This window comes from Rhipicephalus microplus, unplaced genomic scaffold, assembly GCF_043290135.1.
Source record: "Rhipicephalus microplus isolate Deutch F79 unplaced genomic scaffold, USDA_Rmic scaffold_12, whole genome shotgun sequence".
NCBI classification, from domain to species: Eukaryota; Metazoa; Arthropoda; class Arachnida; order Ixodida; family Ixodidae; genus Rhipicephalus; species Rhipicephalus microplus.
In genome coordinates, this window is record NW_027464585.1 from 20312411 (window position 1) to 20335616 (window position 23206).

A 23206-nucleotide genomic window follows, 5' to 3' on the forward strand; every position below is an offset into this window, starting at 1 on the left:
ATGAGTCGCTTTTTACTGAATGCTTGCCAGCCAGTACTCATAAAGTTCAGTTGCTCTAAAACTGATAAGAACCTTCTTTTGATGTGCAACATGTTTTGCTACACAGATATCGGCAGGTTTTTTTTGTTTTGGTAAAAATGGGTTTTCTATTGAACCTTTTAGGGGAGATGCTACTCGAACACACTTTTTTAAATATTCACCCTAGAGCAACAAAACTTGAGGTGTTTATGGAACATTTTGGCTGGTTTCAAATATATAATTAGTCTTCTTGGAAGTTGCATACTTTTAGCTCTGCAACATGACAAAGTGAAAACCTTAACCCTCTTGCCCCTCTCTTTTCACCCCTGAACTACCATAATTTTTACATTTATTAGTTCATAATATTTAAAGTAAAGTGTAAAATGCAAATAACGAATTACGAAGCACATACAAAGTTTGTAATAGTCATAAAAATTAATAGACATGAAAAGTCCATATTTGACATATCATAGTAAAGGTTTACATACCGTTTTTATTATACAATAACCTATTGAAACGTAAGCTAGATAATTGTATTTGTCATACTTTGGAAAAATATTTGGGCAAAATTTCATGCAGATCCGTGCGCTAGAAGTGCGCGAAGAGGGAGGGGCACACTGAAAAAATTTTCATTGAGGAAAACAAGTATCAAAGTTAAAATTGAGTTTTTATTGATTAAAAATATCAATAAATCTGAATAAATTTGACAACAAAAAAGAACAATTATTCCTGTAGTGGCCACTGCCGCTAGAATACGCCAGCACCATAACTTTGTCCCTCTCGGCTTTTTCGAGCCGAATCCTCACAGACGTTTCGCTTACAGACAGGGCCATGAAACGCTTGCCAAACTTTCACTCCATCTGGCAGAGCCATGTGCCAACTGCAAGCTAGAAAGAAGTTCGACAGGACTGCGAGATCGAAACTAAGTCCAGTGTCATGCCATTATGCGGCCAGTTTGTGCCACAAACCGTCGTATTGCAATATCGTCCCTGCTAAGTTCCCTCACTGCGAGCTCTTTCGACTTCACAACACTGGCGCTGACGTCTTTCGTTGCCACATCATGAACTTTTCGGCTGACGTGTGTGAATGAGTTTGATGAACTATCTTTTGCTAGCCAACAACTGCCGCAAATCGGACCAGCTGCTCATAGAATATTCCTACAGAGCGCACCGCAAAACGGCTTTCACTTCCAAGCATTGACTTTTTTTTCATTCATAACGGAGATAATAACACGAGAAAATCTTTGTTCAACTGTGCTGCTCGACAAGACATGGACCCCGCAAATAGGCACATACAGGCGCGCAGCGGCCGATGGCGGTCTCCCGATCCGTACCACGTGATAAGCCAGACGCAGCGCTCGGAAAACGCGCAGCAGCGTGCTTCTTTTAGGGGCGCAGCTCCTTATGGCAGCACCCGTTCGTCCCTCGTAGCCGTTATAGTGTGTAACAAGTATAACATTTTGACCTAAAAGGTGGTGCCGGTGAGAGATTTCTTCTGTCCGTTGTCGAACAATAAAAAAATAGTGCTCAATGTACATGCCATTGGCTTCTAATGGGGAACGAGAGACAGGAGCGTTTGGCTTTTAGTTAACGCGCACGCTGCAATCACCATTAGCAGCCATTGGCATGTACATTGAGCACTATCTGACAAAAAAGGGTTGCTACGTTATACTCGCTGGGTGTAAACTCCTTAGTTTTAGAAAGGTTTAGCGAGCGTTGAGCCGCAGTGCCATGAATACAATGAACTAGTATATACCATGAACTCGAGGTGGTAAAAGGTGGGAAGTAGATACGAAGAGAAAGCCGTAAGAAAGTAAAAGCCGACATCTCCTGTCTCTCATTTCCCATTAGCAGCCATTGGCATGTACATTGAGCACTATCTGACAGGAAAAGGTTGCTACGTTATACTCGCTGGGCGTAACCTCCTTGGTTTTAGAAAGGTTTAGCGAGCGTTGGGCCGCAGTGCCATGAATATAGTGAACTAGTATATACCATGAACTCGTGGTGGTTAAAGGTGGGAAGTAGACCCGAAGTGCAAGCCGTAAGAAAGTATGCGTGCGCCACCTCTCCTTCAGTCCTTGAAATGTCCACTGGATGACGGTGCTTCTATATGGGGAATATATGATGAAAAGTTGCGAGATGGTGGTATTTGGAGTGTTGAATAGATGGACGAACGGACACACAGACAGATGCATGGATGGACGCATGAACGGAAGCAGGGGCGAATGCATGGACGAATGCAGAGACGGACGCACGAACAGACGCACGCGTGGCCGTGTGGATGGACGCATAGACGGTCACACAGACGGACGAACGGACAGACGGAAGCTAGAACGAATGAACGGACGAATACTTCGCCCCACTCTCCATTGTTCAATCCGTGGACATGCTGCCATTTTTTTATTATTTCTAGCGCTGCATCAGCGAGGGAAAGTTTTGTTGTTTGAAGAGTGAGGCTCGACTCTTTGGTTTATGCGATCAATATGGCTAGTGGTGGCGCATTATTGGCCGTAAGGTGCTCGAAGACTGCCAACTTTGGACTTTTTAACAGGCATCTTGTGCACTTTAGATGCAATTTTAAAGCATTTATTATACAGTTAAGTCTTGACCTGTATGTTTTTCCATAACAGTAGAGGTGCTAATCTTATCAAAACAGGCAAAAATGAAAAATCGGCAATTTCGAAACAAAAACTCGCGTTTTCCGACCCGCATCTCCCCTTAAGCTCCGTCAAAACAAGCTGTATCTCAGTGGAATGTGCCAGTATTTCAACGTCGCTGTATTGTCTCTGTTGATGAAATCGTGACACAGACAGCCAACAGTAGTGGCATCCTTTCATTATATAAAACGCATGCCTCACTGTTAGAACATTATCAACATTGCAATGACTGTCTATACTATTCGTGTCCTCCTATGTTGATGATGATGATGATGATCCTTGACACTCTGGCGCACACCCACAAAGGGGGATCGGCCAAGAACCGGGCGGCAGGATCTTAACTAAAAGGCTAATGGTTTTTCAAAGAAAACATAATTTTGGGCTAGAAAAATATAGAAAGGAAAGCCGAAAATCGAAAAAGGAGTATATCTGAGCAGGGAGCGATGCAGGCCATCAGATGCGATTTGAGACAGAGGTAATGGCGGGTCTATATATATATATACATACATATACACATATACACATACATACACACACACATATATATATATATACATACACACACACACACACACACATATATACATACATATATAGGCAGATTAACATGGCAATCGCTTTGTTTCAATTATGTATTCAAATACCGCAGAGCAGACGTCCCTGTGGCTATAACCGAATTTAATGCTGCCAAACGACAAAATTACTGCCACATTTAATTCTAATCCCAATTTTTCAAGTGGAGCTACCAGGTATCTTTTCCGCTGATGAGAATACCGGCGACAGAACAAAAAGAAGTGATCTATCGTTTCCATTTTTTGGCAAGTCTGACATAAAGGTGACGCCTTTTATGTATTTGACACAAAGTTTCGTCAGCCTCTTCTTCCTCGTCTACGCCCCAATCCATTGATATTGTAAATACTATAAATAAAACCTTTTTTCGTAAAACTTTTCGTAAGGTTGTATAAACAAGATGTGTTCCATTTTGCATCTGTACATGTTTCTTTACGACCCAAAAGTTGACATATTATGAAAAAACTTGCAACGTGTCTTGTTTATATTTAGTATTCAATGCTTAAAATGTGTTTGTAACACTCCCATTCTCGTCTTGCTCTGTGACAATGACAAATAAATAAAAACTGAGTAATCTTCGTAAATGAATGCCTTCTTTTTTTTCTTTCATATAGCATTCAAGCTCTTCGGCATGTTCTTTACTGCCTAAGCGGTGGGACTACCAGTCCTCATGGTTACTACAATTCTGAACATGAAAATACTCCACTCTCAACACATGTTCTTCTAGTGTAGTCATAGCTTACACAGAGCAAAGCCACATTTTTCAATGCTCTAACAAAAATGCAGCATGCACATCACATGCGTTGCAAGCTTTAAGACTTAAAAAGTCTGTTCTGGGTCTTAACGGCACGCACAAGTGTGTTCTAACATTTTATAGTTTGGCTGTTCTAACACTACTTGTTTTTGCACGTACATATGCGTTAATAAATAGCTATTAGGAGAGTTTTTCTGCATGTGCAATAATTATGCAATTTTTCACACCATATCAGAGCTTTTTTCCTGGCCAAAAGCTCCAGGGCGGTCTCCGTAACAAGTCAAGATGCGGAAGAGCGGCTTTTTGGACTAGTTGGTTAAACTTCATTGTAATAGGGGCTGCAGGGCAAGCTCGAGAGTGCTGGAAGAAAGGCAAACAGAAGGCGACGATTGGTAGGCAAACAGGACAACACAAGTTGTCTGCTGTGGCGTCTATTCCTCACCTTCTGTTTGCGTTTCTTCCAGCACTTTTGTGCTTGCACTGCAACCCTTATAACAATGGAAGTCATGATGCCTTTTATCAATAATGCGCACACAGTAGTATGTATTTTCTGTGCACGTTGCATGAAAGTCAACACGTCACGCACCAATGTTGATACTACGTTGCCGGTATGTTGCGAAAACAATGCCTTGATGTTGAAAATGTTATCCTGGATGTTGCTATATTATCCTGAATATTACAAGCAACGTTATCATTTCATTAAAAAAGAGGACCTTATGGCTTTTACGCAACGTTGCTGACTGACAACCGGGTGCTTTCATTCAACGTTGGGATAACATTCTGCGTTACTTGGGTGTGGTCAAGGCTTGAAAAAAAAAAGACCTTACTTATAGCGATAGCTGTTCCCAGGTGAGCCACTGTCAATGAGCGATAGCACAGTCTTGTTAAGCAAGCAGGGCAAGTGTTGAACTTCAAGGAAGATGTGGAAATTTTTTTCAGCCAAATTCGTGATGGTCCCAAATACGCTGTTTGACTTGGAATGGAATGCCACTCTAAAAAAAATTGGCTGTGGCTTTATTCAGTTATGCGTTAGTGTGTGTAGCGAGAGGTACAGTTATTCTTATTGAAACAATTTTGCTAGACTCCGGAGCAGCTTTGCGAACAATGCCTGCCATAGGAAATGATTCGCAAGCTGCATCAACAGAGCAGCTATGTATACCCACTAAATGTGTCTTTTGTTTTCAAATTGACTCTGCAAAGCTATGATTTTCAAGGCCTGTGGCCCATTCTTCATCTGTGTCCTTAGCTCGCAGCCTCTTTTTGGTCTCGTTCCGACATCCATTGTTCCTTTAATGCCATGGCTCCTACTCCATTTTTATATCTGCTGACGATTCTGACCGAGCTGCCCCTTTTAAATTTACAATGCAACGCCAGCCCCTCCTCTCTTAAGTCTAAACAGCACAATAGAGTTGAACACGCACACACAATGTTGACTTTCAATTGCAAATGCAGTTGCAATGGGGTTTGCTACTCCTCTGTCGCATGCCAGATGATGCGGCGAGTGGTGCAACCACCGAATGCAGCAGAAAGGCGATAATATAGTAAATGTAGCTCCCGCTGCGAAATTTTGAAATTAATATGCATAGTAAAATAGGAGTACTTTAAGGTCCAACTAAGCATTTATTTACAATACTGCTGACCCCAGTCAAGGGGTCGTAGCAGGGTGGAAAGAAACGTGTGCTACATTTCACAATAAAACAGACAAAACGAACGCATAACATACATAAAAAAACCAGAAAAAAACCCAGATAGCATTATTAGTATGCGTAAAAGAGGCATGACAGTGACAGTGAGAGTCCTGATATCGTTTTTCTTGACTGGCATGCGCTGATCATGTTGTTTGAGAGGATTAGGCAATAGTGATAGCGTCTAGAGATGAGGCGTCAATGATCAGTGACACAAGGAGCACATTAGCGGGTGGTGTCGACACAGGGCAGCTTGCACATGTGAGGTGGAAACACTTCATTAGCAGACATAACTACTAATTAACAAACCCTTGAAAATATTTAAATTCACTCGGAGCAAAAGAAATGTATGAGTGGTACTAAAAGAAACTAAAAGGTGGTAAGCTTCGGGCTTCGCAGGTCGCATGCTTGTTTCAAAATTTTCCTGAAGCATGAGCACTGTGGTGCTGCGCATTGAAGAACATATGTTCGCTATCTAATGATAAATATAGCGCGTATGCTTGTGTTGTTCCAATCAAACATAGGCACTATCTTGAGGCCATTTTCGCATGTACTAATATTTTCGAATACTGTTTCTTTCTGAGCATGATTGTTTACTTGAATGACCTATATGAGTTATTTCTTTTGTTTTATACCAAATTATGCTTAGGATGATATGATATTTGTTTTGTTGAACAACTTGTGATGTTGTCGTTATTCTTTTCTATTGTAATTATGTAGTCAACTCCTGTAATAGTACTTCATTAGGCTGCAGCACTTGAAAATAATTCAGCAATAATCATCAGTCGCTTGTGCCTGCCACGTTGACTTCATTTGGGACAAAACATGTGACCAATAGCTGCGGTTTTGACAAGTCACCTAAATACAATCGTAGGTTCACTGCGATTTAAAAAAAATATCCTCGCAAATCCTGGTTCCATAAATTTGCACACTGCGCAAAAGCATAGCATCTTCTCACATGCCTCTCTCGCGTCGATGGCAGCTTGGCGTGAGCACATATTGCTGCATATGCAGTTTAAGTACAGCGCACGCAAAGCTTCGCATTTGCGTTGCGCGTGCGTTCTGGGCCAACCTCCCGCAGGCCCCTTTCACATGACGCTCGCAAAGCTACACCTGCAAGCTTTGCGTACGGTATCCTTTACGCAGGTTACAAGTAGCTAGCAGTCAGCAAGCGCTCTCAGACTTGACCTAGTTCGTTAAACGCAGTGTGGTTGATCACATCGCAAGTACGGGGGCGGGAATGCTCTTCTTGGATGAGGCTAGCGAGAAAAGAAATTAAACATACGCAGACAATACGCGGGCCATGCAAGAAAGAATTAGAAATTTTACTTCACCTGTTGTATGCAGAATTACGGTGGCTTAGCGGCAGCCTGTATTCTCATCGGTGCTCTCTGTAAGTACTGTAGGCATCTCCAGGAGTAAAGTCGTCAGCGTCCTTGCGGCTCCATTGCCACACTAAGTTGGCAACTACAACCACACGCTCTTCGCACTTATAACCTTGTGGACCTTTGTCAAACAGCTACATTAAGTATAAAAACTGCGTCTCAGCAACAATTGACATGCGAGTGATCATTCACGCACGCAAGATTCTTCGTGAAAAGCAATAGAAAGAAAACACGCTAGTGTTGCTAACAAAGCCGTAGAAGTGGATGTTGCATTGCTAAAAAAAGATATACTAGCAGTAAATCTTCTTGGCCTATCAACTTTGCTGTTTCAATAGAAAGAACCGGAACTCCAAAGCATAAATAAAGCTGTACCAAGCATAAAACGCTATCAATATTTTAACATGTTGTCACTTTTTGTGTAGTTGGTTTCGGTTTCAAATGACACTAAAGCAAGTCAGTTTGTATTTTATTAGGACGCCCAGGATTGCCCGTATTTTTTTTTGGGGGGGGGGGGGGGCGGGGGGCTCAGGATTATTTTCTTAGCAATAGTTTTAGCCGGTAAGATCATGCTGGTGCAATAATCAAAGCAATAATTACGTACGTGCCCAGCATCTTAAATACAGCTTCAGCCTTCCACAATTTCTACAGAAATTCTTCCGCCTACTTTTCTAAGAAATAACACGAAATATTTTAAGCAGTCAGGTTAATTCTGCCGCAATGTGACATCAAAAAAACTTGATAAAAAGTTGCTACACTTCGGATTCGAACTTGTGACAGGCGGAGTAGCGTACTCGGTGGAAGCGCGCCTATAGTCTCAGCTATAGCAGCACAATGACGAGATAGTGCATAACAGCACATGTATGATTGTGCGACAAAATACAAATGTATGACTGATATAGCATGGTGCGTTTGTGTGCACGCGTGTGCTTATACGTGCGCAGGGTTTCTTTGTTTTTGCGTCAGTACCGTGCACCTGTTGAAATAATGGGCCTGTGGAGGTGTTGGCCAGTCAATTGTTGGCGCGTAGTCATACATCAAAAATCTTTTGCGGAATGTATGGAGCCAGAAAAAGTATCGTCAGCTACTCTAGATGCCGCTTATGTAAGTGCTTTTTGAAGGAACTATTGTCATCTGTAAATCTAGATTAGCACATGGAGCGCTTACTTACAAGCGTGGCAGCTTGGGATAGTTGGTATGACATGACGATAGTTATAGCGCGAGAACAGAACGACGACCTTCGTGTCTCCGTGTCGTCGTTCTGCTGTCGCGCTGTAACTATCGTCAGGAGCCGTTACGTTCGCGCTCATGTGACGCAACCGCTTTTTTTTTTGCCCTAACTGACAGCTTTCCTCCACTGGACGATGTAGTCAGCTGTTTCCCGTCTATGCATCAGCTGGGCGCCCAGCGCGAAAGCAGGGGGGGGGGGGGGAGGATGTTGTAGTAGGGCAATAATGGGAATAACCTGTCATTACGCATATATATGGAGGTTTTAATTAAGTTTAATCTTTAAAAAATGAATGAAGTAATTATTACTAAGTAGTGCAAGCCGAGATAGAAACAATCTCTGGCGTGGAATGTTTCTGTTTAAGCTACTATGTGCTTTTCTTGTAAAAAAGTTAACCTAATAAAAAATTCTTTTAAGGAATAATAAATGAGCTGCGTTGTGATGTTAATATTTTCATTTGGTGTTGCTAGTTATTCAATATGCTTCGCATCTTGCGAAAAGATAGTGATAGAGTAAATGGTGTGGATAAGACGTAATAATTGTCTTTGCTTGCCAGAACCATGAATGGTATATTCTGAAGATTGTACGGTAAAAGCTTCTGTGATCTCTTTATGATCGCATCAATTTGCTGTCCTCATTTTCAGTTTCACATCTGCTGTGAGTGCAATCGAAGCTCAAATATCATGAGAGTCATTTTGAATGCAAAAGTAGCATGCAACGAAATGAACTATTACAAGACATGATCCCTGGCTCGTGGTCCTTGCTAGGTTGCTTAGTTGCGGAAATCAAGAATACATTGCCCGTTGTCCAGAATATCCATAAGAGATCAGTGAGTATCATGAAGTTTGAATAGTATGTACTTTTTATTAACATGCTATACTGGTGGTTCCATGAAAGGAAAAAAAGCAAAGAAACGTGGTGAACTTGTTAGAGCATGTGTCCTGCCCGCTTAAGTGTGTGCTACTGCCTTCATACAGACAACAATCGACAGCTGCTGTTGTCGTTGATTTCAGCTTCTATAGGTGAGGGCCAACTTTGTCATGCCGCTCTCATGTTGTTTGTTGCTCTGTCTACAAGTTCGCCTATGTGCTTACACTTCATGATCTAACATTTGAATGGATAAATCCTTTATATTGTCTTACCGCTGTTTTGTTTCCCTTTTTTCTATGTAGGCAAGTTGAAATACGCTAGCCTAGTACATTGTTGGATTCAAACATGAACCAAGTGTATGGGATGATTTTTTGTCTCTTTAACAGTGAGCGAAGTTTATGTGGATTCGGAAAGTAGTAAAAAGGCTTCTAAAGATGCTCGAGCCATCGATGGTGATGCTGTTCTTGAATTCTATAAAATGAACTTCAGCAGTAATGCCTTCTCGCCACGTTGTGAGCAGATCGGTACCTATGAGCTAGCTGTTGATTTCGTTTTAACAACAAGACTGCAATAGACACAGGTTGATGGCTTAATGAAGCTGCAGAATGAAATATTTAGAAAACAAATTTCCGTCTATTGAAAGGCGTACAAATAAAAATCTTAAAAGCTCATTTAACTCTGCTATACAGATACATTATACGGAGATGACTGTGAGTAAGTGTGAAACATTAGAAAGGCGGAGAATAATAGCTTAGCTTGGTGCATCTAGTGATGTTGACCCTATAGTGTGGTTCTGTTGGCCCCGTGCACGAGTACGGGTAGAGTTGATGATGTCGGGGACAAAAGAAACAAAATAGCTGATTGTACGTCCCTAACAGAGCCAACCGCGAAAATGTGTCAATATCCTTAGCTCCGATGAGGATGTGATGAAAAACTTGTATCATGTCGTGGTGTCAGGGTACAGTAGGAACTGATACTTACGTGTACCTAATTTTTCAAGGTGCCCTTATTCTTACTATTGCACTATGCAGGGTCCTTGAAAGCTTGGCGTTTTATTTGATGCTAAAACAAGCAACTGGTAATTTTTGGATCACAACTTTAGAATACAGATTTCACATACTCTAAGCCATTTCATTTGTGCCACTTAAAATTTTGGCAAACTTTTCAAGCCCCGTATAAGTGGATGAAATTTATAAAATAATTATATTTGTAAGTCTAGTGGCTGAAGTACTCTACTGCTGAGCTGTAGGTCGCGGGATATGATTCTCGCTGCAGTGGCTGCATTTTAGATGAAGGCAGAAATTCAGTAGACTGGTGTGCTCAGATTTAGGTGCATGTTAAACCACCCCTGGTAGTCAAAATTTCCGGCGCCCTTCACTACAGTGTCTCATAATCATAGGGTGGTTTCGAAACGATAAACCCCATATATCAATCATCACCAAGCTCTGTTGCATTTTGTGATAAGAGACTTTGAACAATAAAGACTAAATGCATTCAACACTAATGCTACTTTTTACAACTTTGGAGTGATCAGATGAAAAAGCAAGCAACGGCTCAACTGCCCATTCATTGTCAAAGAAGTGGTTGCAATCCTTATTTTGATAAGATGAAATCAGGTATTGTCACAGGGATTGACAGTCTTGAGAAATCACGGAAGCTTTTTATACGCCACTAGAAGGTGATATTTGTATCAGTCAGTCTTTCCTAGCACTATCAGTAGCAGAAGTTTTATTTCTCGCAGATAGCTTGCACGTTCCATCTTCTACATATCTTTTGAACACGTTCGTGACTTTGAGCTTGCGCAATAGTTTTTTCTTGTCTCTTTTTTGCTTTTTAGATAATATTTAGTCCGCTTTTTTGGAATTAAAATTAGTTGCGTGTCAGTGCTGTAGTTTGTCTTTTCTTTCCCGTCCCTATTTTAGTCGTGCCTTTGCCCGTCAAGATAACATCGTCTCCAACAGTGGCATTCTTGCTCATTATTATCAAACTTAACCATTCATTGTGCTTCAAGTCGACATTCTCGCGTCAAATCGTGGACTGCTTATGTGGATACGCACAAGGTTACCTGTATAGATTGGCCCGGATGCATTGCCTGTTGCAAGTTGGTTGAGAATCGATGTTCTGCTTGTATTTGATCTGTACACACTGCGTTTAACCTCAAAGTACTCGAGGTTCTACGAGAATGAGCATTTTCAGCATAGTTTATGTGACGACCGCTATATTTTTTACCAGAGTGATCTTGCTCAGACAAAGAAAAATGGCCCAAAACGTCTTTAAATGTTTCAAACAAGTTGACACAATGCAATACAAAAATGTTCCACAAAAACAGTACTCATGTTTCCTACTTTTGACAAAGAAGACGTTGTAAAAAAACAGTACCCATGCTTTTTACTATTCACCAGACAAGATTTCGTAACAGCTATCAATACACAGCAGAGTGGGAGGTATTAGAACAACTTCAACTTCTTTCTCACATTTTTCAACTTTTCAGAAAGCACCTGAATTAATTTCTTGTTAAAAATTAAAAGAAATCATACTATCATTCCAAAAAATAACTTTGCTACTCTAGCCATCACGTTCTCACTATGAGTGGAGCAACCTAAAAGATGCAATAACAACCGCTCAAGAGTTTCAAGTCCAATCCAAAACAGATTACATACTATGTGGTTTTCCTGAAATGCCTCTAGACAGCTTTCCCAAATGCTTTTAATGTAAAAGGTGGTGTGAGAGATGATGTAGGCAACCTTCTTGAAAACACCTCACTCGAGTGAGAGCACTTTTGTGTGGTTTGGGCGCGGTGGCCCAGAGGTACTTGTGAGAGATTCTAGGCACTTTTTGCACGTTGTCACTTTTTCAGATTTTTGCGAGCGTACCCACGAATGTAGACCACTCAGAGTGGATTACTGAAGACAACCATGTACCGGAAAAAGTGACACTGACATGTGCATGCTATAAGGTTGACAAATGTGAACACTGCGATTGAGAAAAATATCTACTGCTGCGATATGAAGCAATCCTAAAAAATTATGGTAACTGGTATAAGATGACAGATTACGTACGATTGTGTTGGTTTATATGGGAAATACATCCTAAACAAAAACAGATATATTCACTGCTTTGAAGGGAGCGCGACATTGGACAAATGAAGGAATGCCACCGATGTGCAGCTCCCTAAGTATCGAGTGCGTTGTACGTCACATGCCTTTTATCTGGCACTTCTATTTCAGGCGGCTCCTCTAAACTGTTATTTGGGCATTCGAGTTGCACCATGTATTTGGAGGGGGGAGGGGAGGTATTGGCTTCTTTGGAGCCTTTGTTAAGAACATTACTTTTGAGTGTGTGCCTCGATCATGCCCTAAAATTACGTTGTCGGATAAACGACTTTCAATTCACCTATACTTATATTTAAACATTCTTGCACTGTTTGCTTCTACTGCCACAACGTTAAAGAGCTAGTTTCGCAGAAACTTGGATGTCAGCCTCTACGGTTGTCAGCCAGAAAACATCATCTTGTCCTTGACAAAAAATCAAGAAACTTCTCAAAAAATAAGTAATAACGAATTTCATTCGAGTACGGATTGAACCGAGGCTCTCTGCGTAGAAATCAGTGTTATACTTTAGAAGCACGCCAATGGTCGAAATTGATTCGAACCGAAAAATTATGAATGTCAAGTATAAGTTCTCAATGATATTGTGTCTAACCAAAAAAAGCGAGACCCTATGTTTACATCTCTTTCGCTCATGTAGTAGAAGGAATCCTTTTAACGCATGAAATATCAAGCGGTAGGCAGCGTAGAATTGCGCAAGCCGCCAAAACATGTGAAATGCGCAACGAGTGGGTGTTTTAACGGCCCACTCGCTCCACAGTGTTCAAACATAAGTCCTTGTGTACCCTTAAGCACGCGTAGAGGTTCCTTCATTGATTGGCGTAGTTGGCGCTTAACAATATTACTTTTCATTGACATTCTACGAAAATTTTCTAACGCCTGTGTTGCACGCACAGTCATCCGTTCAATCTTGGAGGGGTTGATTCATACATTGATAGTGAAGCTAGGCTAGTAATTGAGAAGCGAATTCGTGCACTGCCCAGTTACGCTATCGCAGTCAACTGTTGAAGGCGAAGCTCAAGCGTTGTCCAAATTTTCGAATTACTGTGTTTGTGAGAATTGTGTAATTGTTTCACGCAATACGTAAATAGTATTTGGTGGCATCAGCTCTCCCATATCCACTAATCGACCAGGTGTTTGAATAATAATAATAATAATAATAATAATAATAATAATAATAATAACAATAATAATAATAATAATAATAATAATAATAATAATAATAATAATAATAATAATAATAATAATAATAATAATAATAATAACATTAATAAATATATTATTGATATTATTAATAATATTATTAATGAAATGATAATGATCATTTTCTCACAATTATCCTGTCTCAGGCTACGTGTAACGCTATGGAGGGATTTCCTTACTATCGTTCGTCCGCCAGTCAGTCACTGCAGGGCGAAATGAACAGAAGCTACATATACGAGCTCCTCACGTTGCTTAGAGCAGCTTTTATTTTGGCCCCTGTCACTGTGTAACCGTGTGCACAAAACTGCTGCAGTGGATTAGCTTGGCTATGACAGGACAAATGTAGCGTTAGTAGAGGTTCAGCTGAATGTTTTCAGCTTTTCTGGTTGTCTAGATTGTGTAGGATTAGCTTCATTTTCATGATTATTTCTGCTGCAATGACAGATGAGGTGTACGTATAATGTGGAACATGCATAGTTATTCTTGCTCGACGTCACATCGCTTTCCTACTGCCACAAAGCCGGTTTGGTGATCAGTGAAGTGACACGCTGCTGCCTCTATGCCCCCCCCCCCCCCAATAGTATAGAAGTCCATAGAACTAGGCCATACAACGGGTCTAAGTTTTCTTAAAGTTAGAAAAGTTGTTGACAAAAGAATATGGCATGAACTTCACGTGCAAAGCCTCGAACAATATGTACTGGCGGGTACGGCTCCGAAGGGGCGGCGCTTGTCGCTAACACCATCGATGCATAATTTTGCCGAAGGGGAAATGAAATGGTGGAACGAAATTCTCGATCACGCCACACAGGAGCTAACTAAGGTCACCATCGAACACTGTAGAAAGACTATAAACGCACTGACAGACGAGGAGCGGTATTTAAGAAATAACTTTTCTCTTTCGGAGTGAGAAGCTAAAGAACTCGACGTACTTGAGCACAAAAAACGGAGGAAATTGAAAAACTTAAGAGGAAGAAATTCGCGCGGGACAATGTGTCACAAGCTATACCCACTGCTGCTTACAGAAAAAATACCAAAACATCTCACGTTAAAAAAAATTTGCCACCACACCCCAAAGAGCCAAACGTTATTAACCTTTCCGACAAAGAACTTGGCAAAGAAGAATTGAGTATACTATCACGCGGACTTACATTCTGCCCTGGCAACGGCATTCACGCTCCTAAAAGACCTAGACAACTTCGCACGAAATTTACGATTGGAGGAATATTTTTTTGATAAACCCTAAAAAGATAACGCACTTTTTCGTGGGGTAATCGAACGGCAATGGACCCCAGACGCCAATAGAGATCGACACCTGGATTTCTATATAGATGCGGTTCAAAAAGATGTTATACATGCGTACAAGGTGCACAAACCAAGCATGAATAACATATCAAAAAGAGAAAAAGAGGCACTACTCACGTTGAGCAACTGCGAAGATCTCGTCATTAAACCGGTAGACAAAGGAGGCGTGATTGTTGTTCTGAATAGATTGGACTACATTGAGGAAGGCAAGCGACAACTAAATAACAAACAATTCTGCAAATACCTCAAATTTCACCCTACCACGGAGCACAAAAAGATCATTGTAACAACCCTAGAGGATCTCACACGTGAAGGCGCCATTGATTCAAAGCTTAAATAGGCACCTATTACGTTACATTCGGCGCCTGGTCGTTTTTACATGCTGCCGAAGATTCATAAAGAGAATAACCCTGGCAGACCCATTATATCAGGCATGGGAACGTTAACGGAACCTATTTCCAGTTATATTGATTCTTTATTCAAAGACATACCACCCACACATGAGTCCTTCTTGCGTGACACAAACCACTTCCTTCGGGAAATAGCAGACGTGAAAATTCCAGATGGTGCATTTCTCGTAACATTGGATCTTAGCTCACTCTACACAAATATCCCACATGACGATGGTGTAAGGGCGCTTGTTGAATCGTATGGCGCACACAACCCTGTCACTTATCCAAGCAAAAAAGTAATTGAAATCTTCACAAGACTTGTACTTGATTTGAACAGCTTTGAATTTAGCAACCATTACTATCTTCAAATCAGCGGCACGGCAATGGGTACAAGAATGACCTCAAACTACGCTAACATATTCATGCACCACATAGAGTCCAATTTTCTTTCATCTTGTAATATCAAACCATTACTCTATAAATGGTACCTAGATGATATATTCATAATTTGGACACATTCGGAAAACGAGCTCCTCAAATTGATACAGGCATTCAACCAGGTACACCCCAACATTTATTTTACTCACTCCTACTCTAACACTGAAATAAACTTTCTTGATGTACTCATTCGAGTTGACGATGGTGCGTTAGTAACTAACGTATACAGAAAACCTACGGACAGGCAACAATACCTGCACTTCAAAAGCTGCCACCCGTGACATTGCAAGACCAGCATTCCCTATTCCCAAGCACACAGAATCTGACGAATCTGCTCTCGCACCGAGGACTTCCACAAAAACAGCACACATATGCGCAAAGTACTCCTTAATCAAGAATACCCGCCAGCTATCATCAATGAAGCCATCAAAAAAGCTGAAAATCTGGACCGCCAGATTCTTCTCAACCACCAGAAAAACGCCGACCAACACCGCAACAAAAACTTGCTAACTTTCACGAGCAACCCACCGAACATAAACAAGGTCCTAAGAAAACACTTTATCATATTGGAACAGAGCGTGCGACTATCCAAACTTTTCACTTCTCCTCCTTGTGTTGTATACAGACGGCCGAAAAATATAAAGGATCATTCAATAAATTCAAAGATAGGTGTGAAACCTCAAATTCGGTGTCAGCCTTGCGGAAAAAACAGATGCAAGGTATGCAAACACATGCAGACAACGACAGTGGCGAAAAGCACCCACTTGGATTTTAAGCACAGGATAAGAGGTGCACTAGACTGTGACTCAGGCAACGTCATATACTTCCTGGAAGGTGGGGTAAGTAACAAGCAATACGTGGGCCAGACAAATACTCCGTTTCGAATTAGATTCAAGAACCATCGGGCACATGTACGATCTCTGCCAGGCCTTCCACTTTCAAAACACTGCACATTAAAAGACCACAGCTTTGATGACATCAAGGTTACACTACTAGAAAACAACTTTCTAACAATCAGAGAACGGGAACAACGGGAATCTTATTTTATCTACAAATTTAACACGATAAAATACGGAATAAATGAACATCCAGGCACTCTGTCAGCGTTACGACCGCTAAAAGACGCAAACGCTTCTCTCTAATCAGTCCGGTTTCATTACGACAATAATATTACCCACTAACAAAGCTTTCGGCCTATGCATATGACAACATAGAAATGATTTGCCTCATGAAGCACAGCCAGAACGCACAGATAAGTGGTCCCGAATGTCGTACGGTTTCCCCCCCTCCCTTTTTCTTTTCTTTTTTTTCTTCTTTTTTATGTTTTAACGCACATTCTGTTCCTTCACTGACAAGGAGCTGACAGCTAGGTGGTTTCGTTAACTTTTTCATACATGCGCGCATGTCTTCCCAGTGAGCCGCCACTGTGTGGTGACTGTCCCGGATCTCGTACAGTCTCCCCCCCCCCCCCCTGTTTTTTTCCTTCTCTAATTTTCAACGCACATTTTGTTCCTTCACTGACAAGGAGCCATTGCATATAATGAATATCGATGGCGGTGCCTCAATCACCGGCTTTTTCATTCCTCCCGACGCCAGCAACACGCACTCGAAGCATTTACCCCCGAATGCAGAGATGGTACTTGGCTCGCGACTTCAACTTAACTTGAGCAAGTCGGCGTGAAGCAAGCAGTGTACTTCAAAACGCCCAAGTCAGCCTTCGCGTTTCATGGATGCTCAGGCTGTCTTGCTTGGTCAAGTCAAGAACGAGCTTCGAAGCAGAAACTCGCTGCTCGCCTGCGAACGAGGGTAATAATGAAGTTGTTTGCGTAAGGCGTGCATTACATAAAAAAGGCCATACGTTTTAAAATAACTATAAAAACGAAGGGCCACAAGCATATTCTTGCCATTTTACGGCTAACGAGCGGCACGTGGTGCCTGCCGCCACAGCGATGCGCAATGTTGCTTCTATAAAGCGTTCGTTGCCCGCTGGTTTTAGTCGCCACCCAAATGCGGGGCGTTTCTCCATGGTTGCTTGTTTGGAGACGAAACAAGCATCGCGTTGGGTTCTTCTGTCGTTTTTTTTTTTTAATCGAATGCCAAGGCATGTATTTGTGCTGACCTGGCTCACGAGGTGACACGATTTTCATGGTATTTGCTTTTCTGTTCGCCTGTGTGCATGCCTGTAGTGGGCTAGGTTGCAGTTATATATGAAAAAAAAACAAGTTCTTGGAACAAATTTGATTCGTATCCTTTGCTTGAGCTTGGTAAACAATAGAAAAAGCGGGTGTCAGGACATTGCCCTCAGCAGAATTCTGTTTCGCGGGGTGCAGCAGTGTCTCGCTGCATGATGGTGAAGCGAATAAAAAAACCCGTGATAGGGTCACCTCTTTTTTATATGTGCTGAATTTTACGTAGCGTTGTGCTACAAGCGATGCATTTCTGAGCGAGAAACGGCGCCCTAGACGGGACGAAAGGATAGACGAGGCACACAGACACAGCACTGAGTCAATTTTGTACTGAAAGAGGCGGCAATTGTCATCGTGCTTAAGAAAAAAACAGAAATGGCCTTTGCGGTTGCGGCACACTTCGGCGTCGTCCCCACCGAAGCTATTAATATGCACGTGTGTGTAGTCGACACAGCCTTTAATACCAGAGAACTCAGCCACTTCATAAAAGTCCCACAGTCCTGCCGGCTGCGGAAAGCGCACCAGCATTGCGCACAGGTGCTTTGCGACGAGTAGCCTAACTTTTCCTACTGCACGGCAAATTGTCGACTACGTAATGCGCATGAGATTGCCGGTGACTGTTTGGAATGTGCCAGCACCGTAAAACCCGAGATCCATCAGTAGCAGTAACACTGGAGGCACAGGCTGTCCTCGGTTGTCCCCACTTTCACGGAGCGGCAACATACCCAGCAGCTGCCGCATGGCGTTCTTCGTGAATCTGTACCTAGCGTGGAATTGTTGCTCGTCGTACAACTCCATCGGATTTACTTGGTCGCGTAAAGCGGTTCCAAGAATCTTCGGCAGGCAGTGCGCCTCAAAAAAATATTACGCTTATGGCGAGGCAAGCAAACTCAAAAGCGGCCACCTTTCACGCGACGTCCATTCGAGAGGTGGCCATGTTGGAATGACGCGTGAAGTCGCTTTCAAGCTAGCCCCGCAGCTGATTTGAAACTTGTCCTGACTTCGACCGAGCCAAGTCGCCCTCAAGTCATCCGCAAGTTCGAGAACGATTTATGGCGACCGGCAAGACTGTCTTGAGTCAAGAACGAGTCAAGTACGAGTGAATTAACATCTCTGCATTCGGGAGTTAAGCCCTCCCCATTAACTTGTGCTAAACTTCAAAGAGGAACGAGCCGCCAGCGGACTACACGGAAAGGTGAAGCACAAGAACGGCGGCTCACTGCCCACTTGGGGAAGAGTGGGTGCGGGGGAGGTATTGTTGACAATGATGACATTGCTCATCTACCTCTGCCCTACTCTGTTGAGATGCGGCCCCTTTCTAATTACGCCGTGTCGGTCTTGCTTCTTCTCCTAGATTTTCTATATTTTATTTAATGTTTGTCCTCGTGTTTCGCTGTTTCTTCGTCTCTTTTTTTTCTCTCTCTCTTGTCTTTCTTTTTTTCCTTTTTTTCCTTTTCTTTTGACCCCTTCCCTCCTATCTCGACAGGCTATAAGAAGACACGGAACATGTATAAATAGTATTATGCCTTGAAAAAGACGTTGTTCCCGTCGAAACGTCGGCACAATAAACAGTTGTTATGTGAAAGCGCATTTACTTTCATATTTATAACCCTGCGGCAACCGAAATTATTCTTCTGCATATATATATATATATATATATATATATATATATATATATATATATATATATATATATATATATGTGTGTGTGTGTGTGTGTGTGTGTGTGTGTGTGTGTGTGTGTGTATGTGTGTGTGTGAGAGAGAGTGTTTGCTGTGTACATATACAAAGAAGGTAAACTTCTCAAAACGATTCTTGGCACCACTGTCTGCCTACACGCTTGACACCTAATAATAAAACTACGCTTATATTACAAAACATCATCATAAATTTGCTCGCTTGCAATGACATTACGCTAATAAAATATTTGGAAAACAGCACAATTCAGGCAGTCGATACAAATTGAGAACTGCTTACAATAAATTTACGCAGATTAACATACAGGCTATATATAAAATTTGCAAATTTTAGTAAGTTTGTGGGTTGTTTTAATAATTTTAATATGTACTAGGCCTTTCAGTAAGCAATAATTACTTTCTGCGAAGCTGGCATGATAAAACAGTGTCGTCACCGATTAAAGTTGTGACAACGTCACTTATACTCGGATTTCTCGTGAAACAATCGAGCGCTTGTAGGCTCATACGAGGAACACTGTGCTCTGGATATCGTAGAGACTGCCGACAAAACGAGCGTATGATTCATTCACAGTTTTGATACCTCTCCTCTCTTTGTAGTTCGCCAGTAGCCACTTGAGAAGTAACGCAGCTCAAAGTGTTGATTGAGTAACAAGCTAGGCGGATCCGTACAAATTACGATTGACATTTTTTGGTGTGTGTGTGTCGGCAGGCTCTTGAAACAGTAAATGTATCGACGCAGTTTCGGCGTGCTTGCATATGCACCATGATGCGTAGCAGGTGCGTCTACTGATAAAGACTCAGAAACGCATTAAACGCGCTAAAAACGAGCAAATACACTCTTTCGTCCGCTCGAGCACGCGTACTCCAAATGCAGACGCTCCTGTGATCTTCAGTATCATGGGACTACAGCGCCGCCGCTACTGTCACCCACCGAAGAATCAGCCGAGATGCGGCACGGCCACCTCGTTCACTCCACTGCCCCCTTCTAGTACACTGTAGCTCCGGTGCGAACGCTGTGCGACATCACTGAAATTTGCGCATGCGTAGCATGGCTCTTAATGTGCCGCACAAAACGGGCTTGGCTAGGCCAGAGTAGCTAACGCTACAAAAATGAATGAGCAAACAAACGAGCAAGTTAAGTGAAGTGGAGTCGCCATTGCAGTCGTCACTGTTGGAGCACAGCGCAAGGCAAGTCGGCGTACCTCAAGTGTAGATAAATCTGCTTCTCCTCGGTACGCTTCATACGTCGCAAACACGTTTAGTACACGATACTAAGCAGTGTGAGGAAAACGAGAAGTCACGTGTAAATACAGCACAGCATTCACGGTAACTGCTTGCCATGAGGCCATAGCCGCTGCCAACCACAACACGCACGCCCGGGGCCGAGGGAGACAAATCAAACTGTAGTGCCACTAGTTCTCGCGACCGCCACCCGGCCGGTCTTTCCGGGGATCTTTCCAACTAACTTTGTACTAATAAAGTTGGTCATTCCAGTGGACGGCGGTCGCGAGAACTATAGCGACTCTGCAGCAAAATATTGCGCTACTCTAGGTTCATCGTCTGCAACAGCAGCCGACCACGCTCTTGCTCGTGGTGTCTTTTTTTCTTGGTGTTACTATTGTCAAGCTGAAATACTTATCACGCTTCCAGCCAACATTCTTCTGTCACATTTGTGACCTACTAAAATGCAAACCCACAAGGTCGCTTATATACATTCTTCGAAATACGGTGCTCAATCGTTTTTCAACTATAACGGTGAAGCTTCTAGAACAATCAGTCGTGGTTGGCGCTGACCGTCGATGACAGTATTTGGGAGCGTAAACCAAATACAACACGGAAAAATTAAGAAAACGAGCGTGGTAATGCCTCCCTCTGAACAGCATCGTATCGATGCTTGTTGAGCCTCTAGATGTGGCCGTTGATCTGTGAGTGGTACGCTGTTGTCGGGGGGTGGCTTATCTCGCTGTATGCCTGAATACCCTCAGTTAGGTCAACAGCAAATGCCACAACTCTATCTCTGATGAAGACTTCCGGGATGCCGGGTCGTAAGACTAAGTTTTCGAGGAATGATTTTGTTATTTCGGATGCTCTGCCTTCACGCAGGGCTTTTGTCTCGGCGTAGCGAGTAAGGCAGTCAGTAGCTACGACGATTCACTGGTTCGCTACAGCTGACGTCAGGAAGAGCCCAAGTAAGTCCATACCAATTTGTTGGAACTGTAGTCGAGGTGGCCTAATGGGCTACAGGAATCCCGATGCACTTGTCGGCGGTGTCTTGCGTCGTTGACAGCCCCGTGATGTGAAGCATGTGGCATGTTGCAAGCTTCCCATACGGGCCATCAGATGTCGCCCTCATCAAAATGATGACAGTGCAGTGCTGGCAGCGGTAATAGAAATGCCATCTAAGCCTTTTCAGACTTGAGAATAGTAGGCATAAGAAACTTTCTTATTTATTCTAGATATCCAGAAGTGCGCATGGTGTGAACGCGTAGGAAATTGAAAAGTGACGCACTTTAGGTGGCAGCGTGGACAAGAAAACAAACAGTCAAGCTGCACGGCTCGTGCGCCGCACTGATCGTGCAATTTATTCACGTGCGCCACACGCGGATATATTGATAGCAATTACAGAAAGCTTGCCGAATACTGCCAAAGAGTTGTGAAATCTTAAGGTACAGAAGTGCAGAGGCGTAAACGGTATACCCTTACTTACACCAGCCAGGCTTTCGCGAAGTCCGATGTGGATATAAGGGAGCGCTGGACGGCTTTGTTGCACCATGAATCTTAATTGGGGCTGTGCGTAGCACGTACCTTGTATGCACAAGATCGTTGATGCATGCACAATGTTCTCTACTGTACATGCTAAAATGCTACTTACGGGTCTCTTATTTATGTAAACGTCAATTGATTGACTCGCAAAGAAACAATTTATTGCTGCAAGTTTGTGTGATACTCGTTGTCATTTATCTAGGCCTCTATGCGGCAAGAAAACTTAGTGAAGTAAGTATGGCAAATACTTGTGAGCTTCTAGTACGTGGTTAACTGCAATAAAAGCTGCGGCAATGGCGTGGTGAGAGCATTCGCCTCGCATCAAAAGGTTCGTGATTCAAATCCTGGTGCCGCGCAATTCCTAACCGGACAAAAAAAATTCGCGTGGTGATGTAACTGCGTTAAGAGGCCTGGGGAGGGGCCTCACCGTCTACCACCACCGGTAACACAATCTCTCACCAGCGAAGCATTGGCCACTCTGGTGCAGTATCGGGCCAATACCTCCCACATGCATACGTCAATCGACTCACGGCTCTCAGTCCTCAGAAGCTGCGAAGCAACTGACCACCGCGGCGTTCAGATCTGCAACGCATCAGAGGGTGCTAATTATCTCTGGATCCGGACAGGCCACTATTGGAACCAGAACTTGGCAACGTTTAACGCTACAACCTTATTTAGTGAGGCAAGTCTAGCTGTACTGTTCGAGGAGATAGAGTGTGTTAAATGGGATATGATAGGGCTCAGTGAGGTTAGAAAGACAGATGAGGCCTATGCGGTGCTGATACGCAAGAAGAAACTGATACGCAACAAGCCAATCAATGAGCTATCACTGAAAAGGAAAGTACAGGAATTCAGGGTCTCGATTCATAACAGGTACATGGCTCTGATTGAGGAAAGCAACCTTAGCGTAGATAAAAAGAATGGTAATCTGACGAGTATCATTACGGAGGGTGCA

General features: G+C 42.6%; 1 protein-coding gene and 1 long non-coding RNA gene across 6 annotated transcripts in view; both read right to left on the bottom strand.

Annotated features, from left to right (window-relative positions):
* LOC142783798 (uncharacterized) overlaps positions 1–7206 on the bottom strand; it is a 37311-nt gene extending 30105 nt beyond the window's left edge. Inside the window, exon 1 of the long non-coding RNA XR_012888459.1 lies at positions 7018–7206. This is a non-coding gene — a long non-coding RNA (uncharacterized LOC142783798). The remainder of the gene's footprint in view (positions 1–7017) is intronic.
* Positions 1–23206, bottom strand: part of LOC119167801 (beta-hexosaminidase subunit alpha) — a 608225-nt gene that overhangs the window by 518840 nt on the left and 66179 nt on the right. The window lies entirely within an intron of this gene.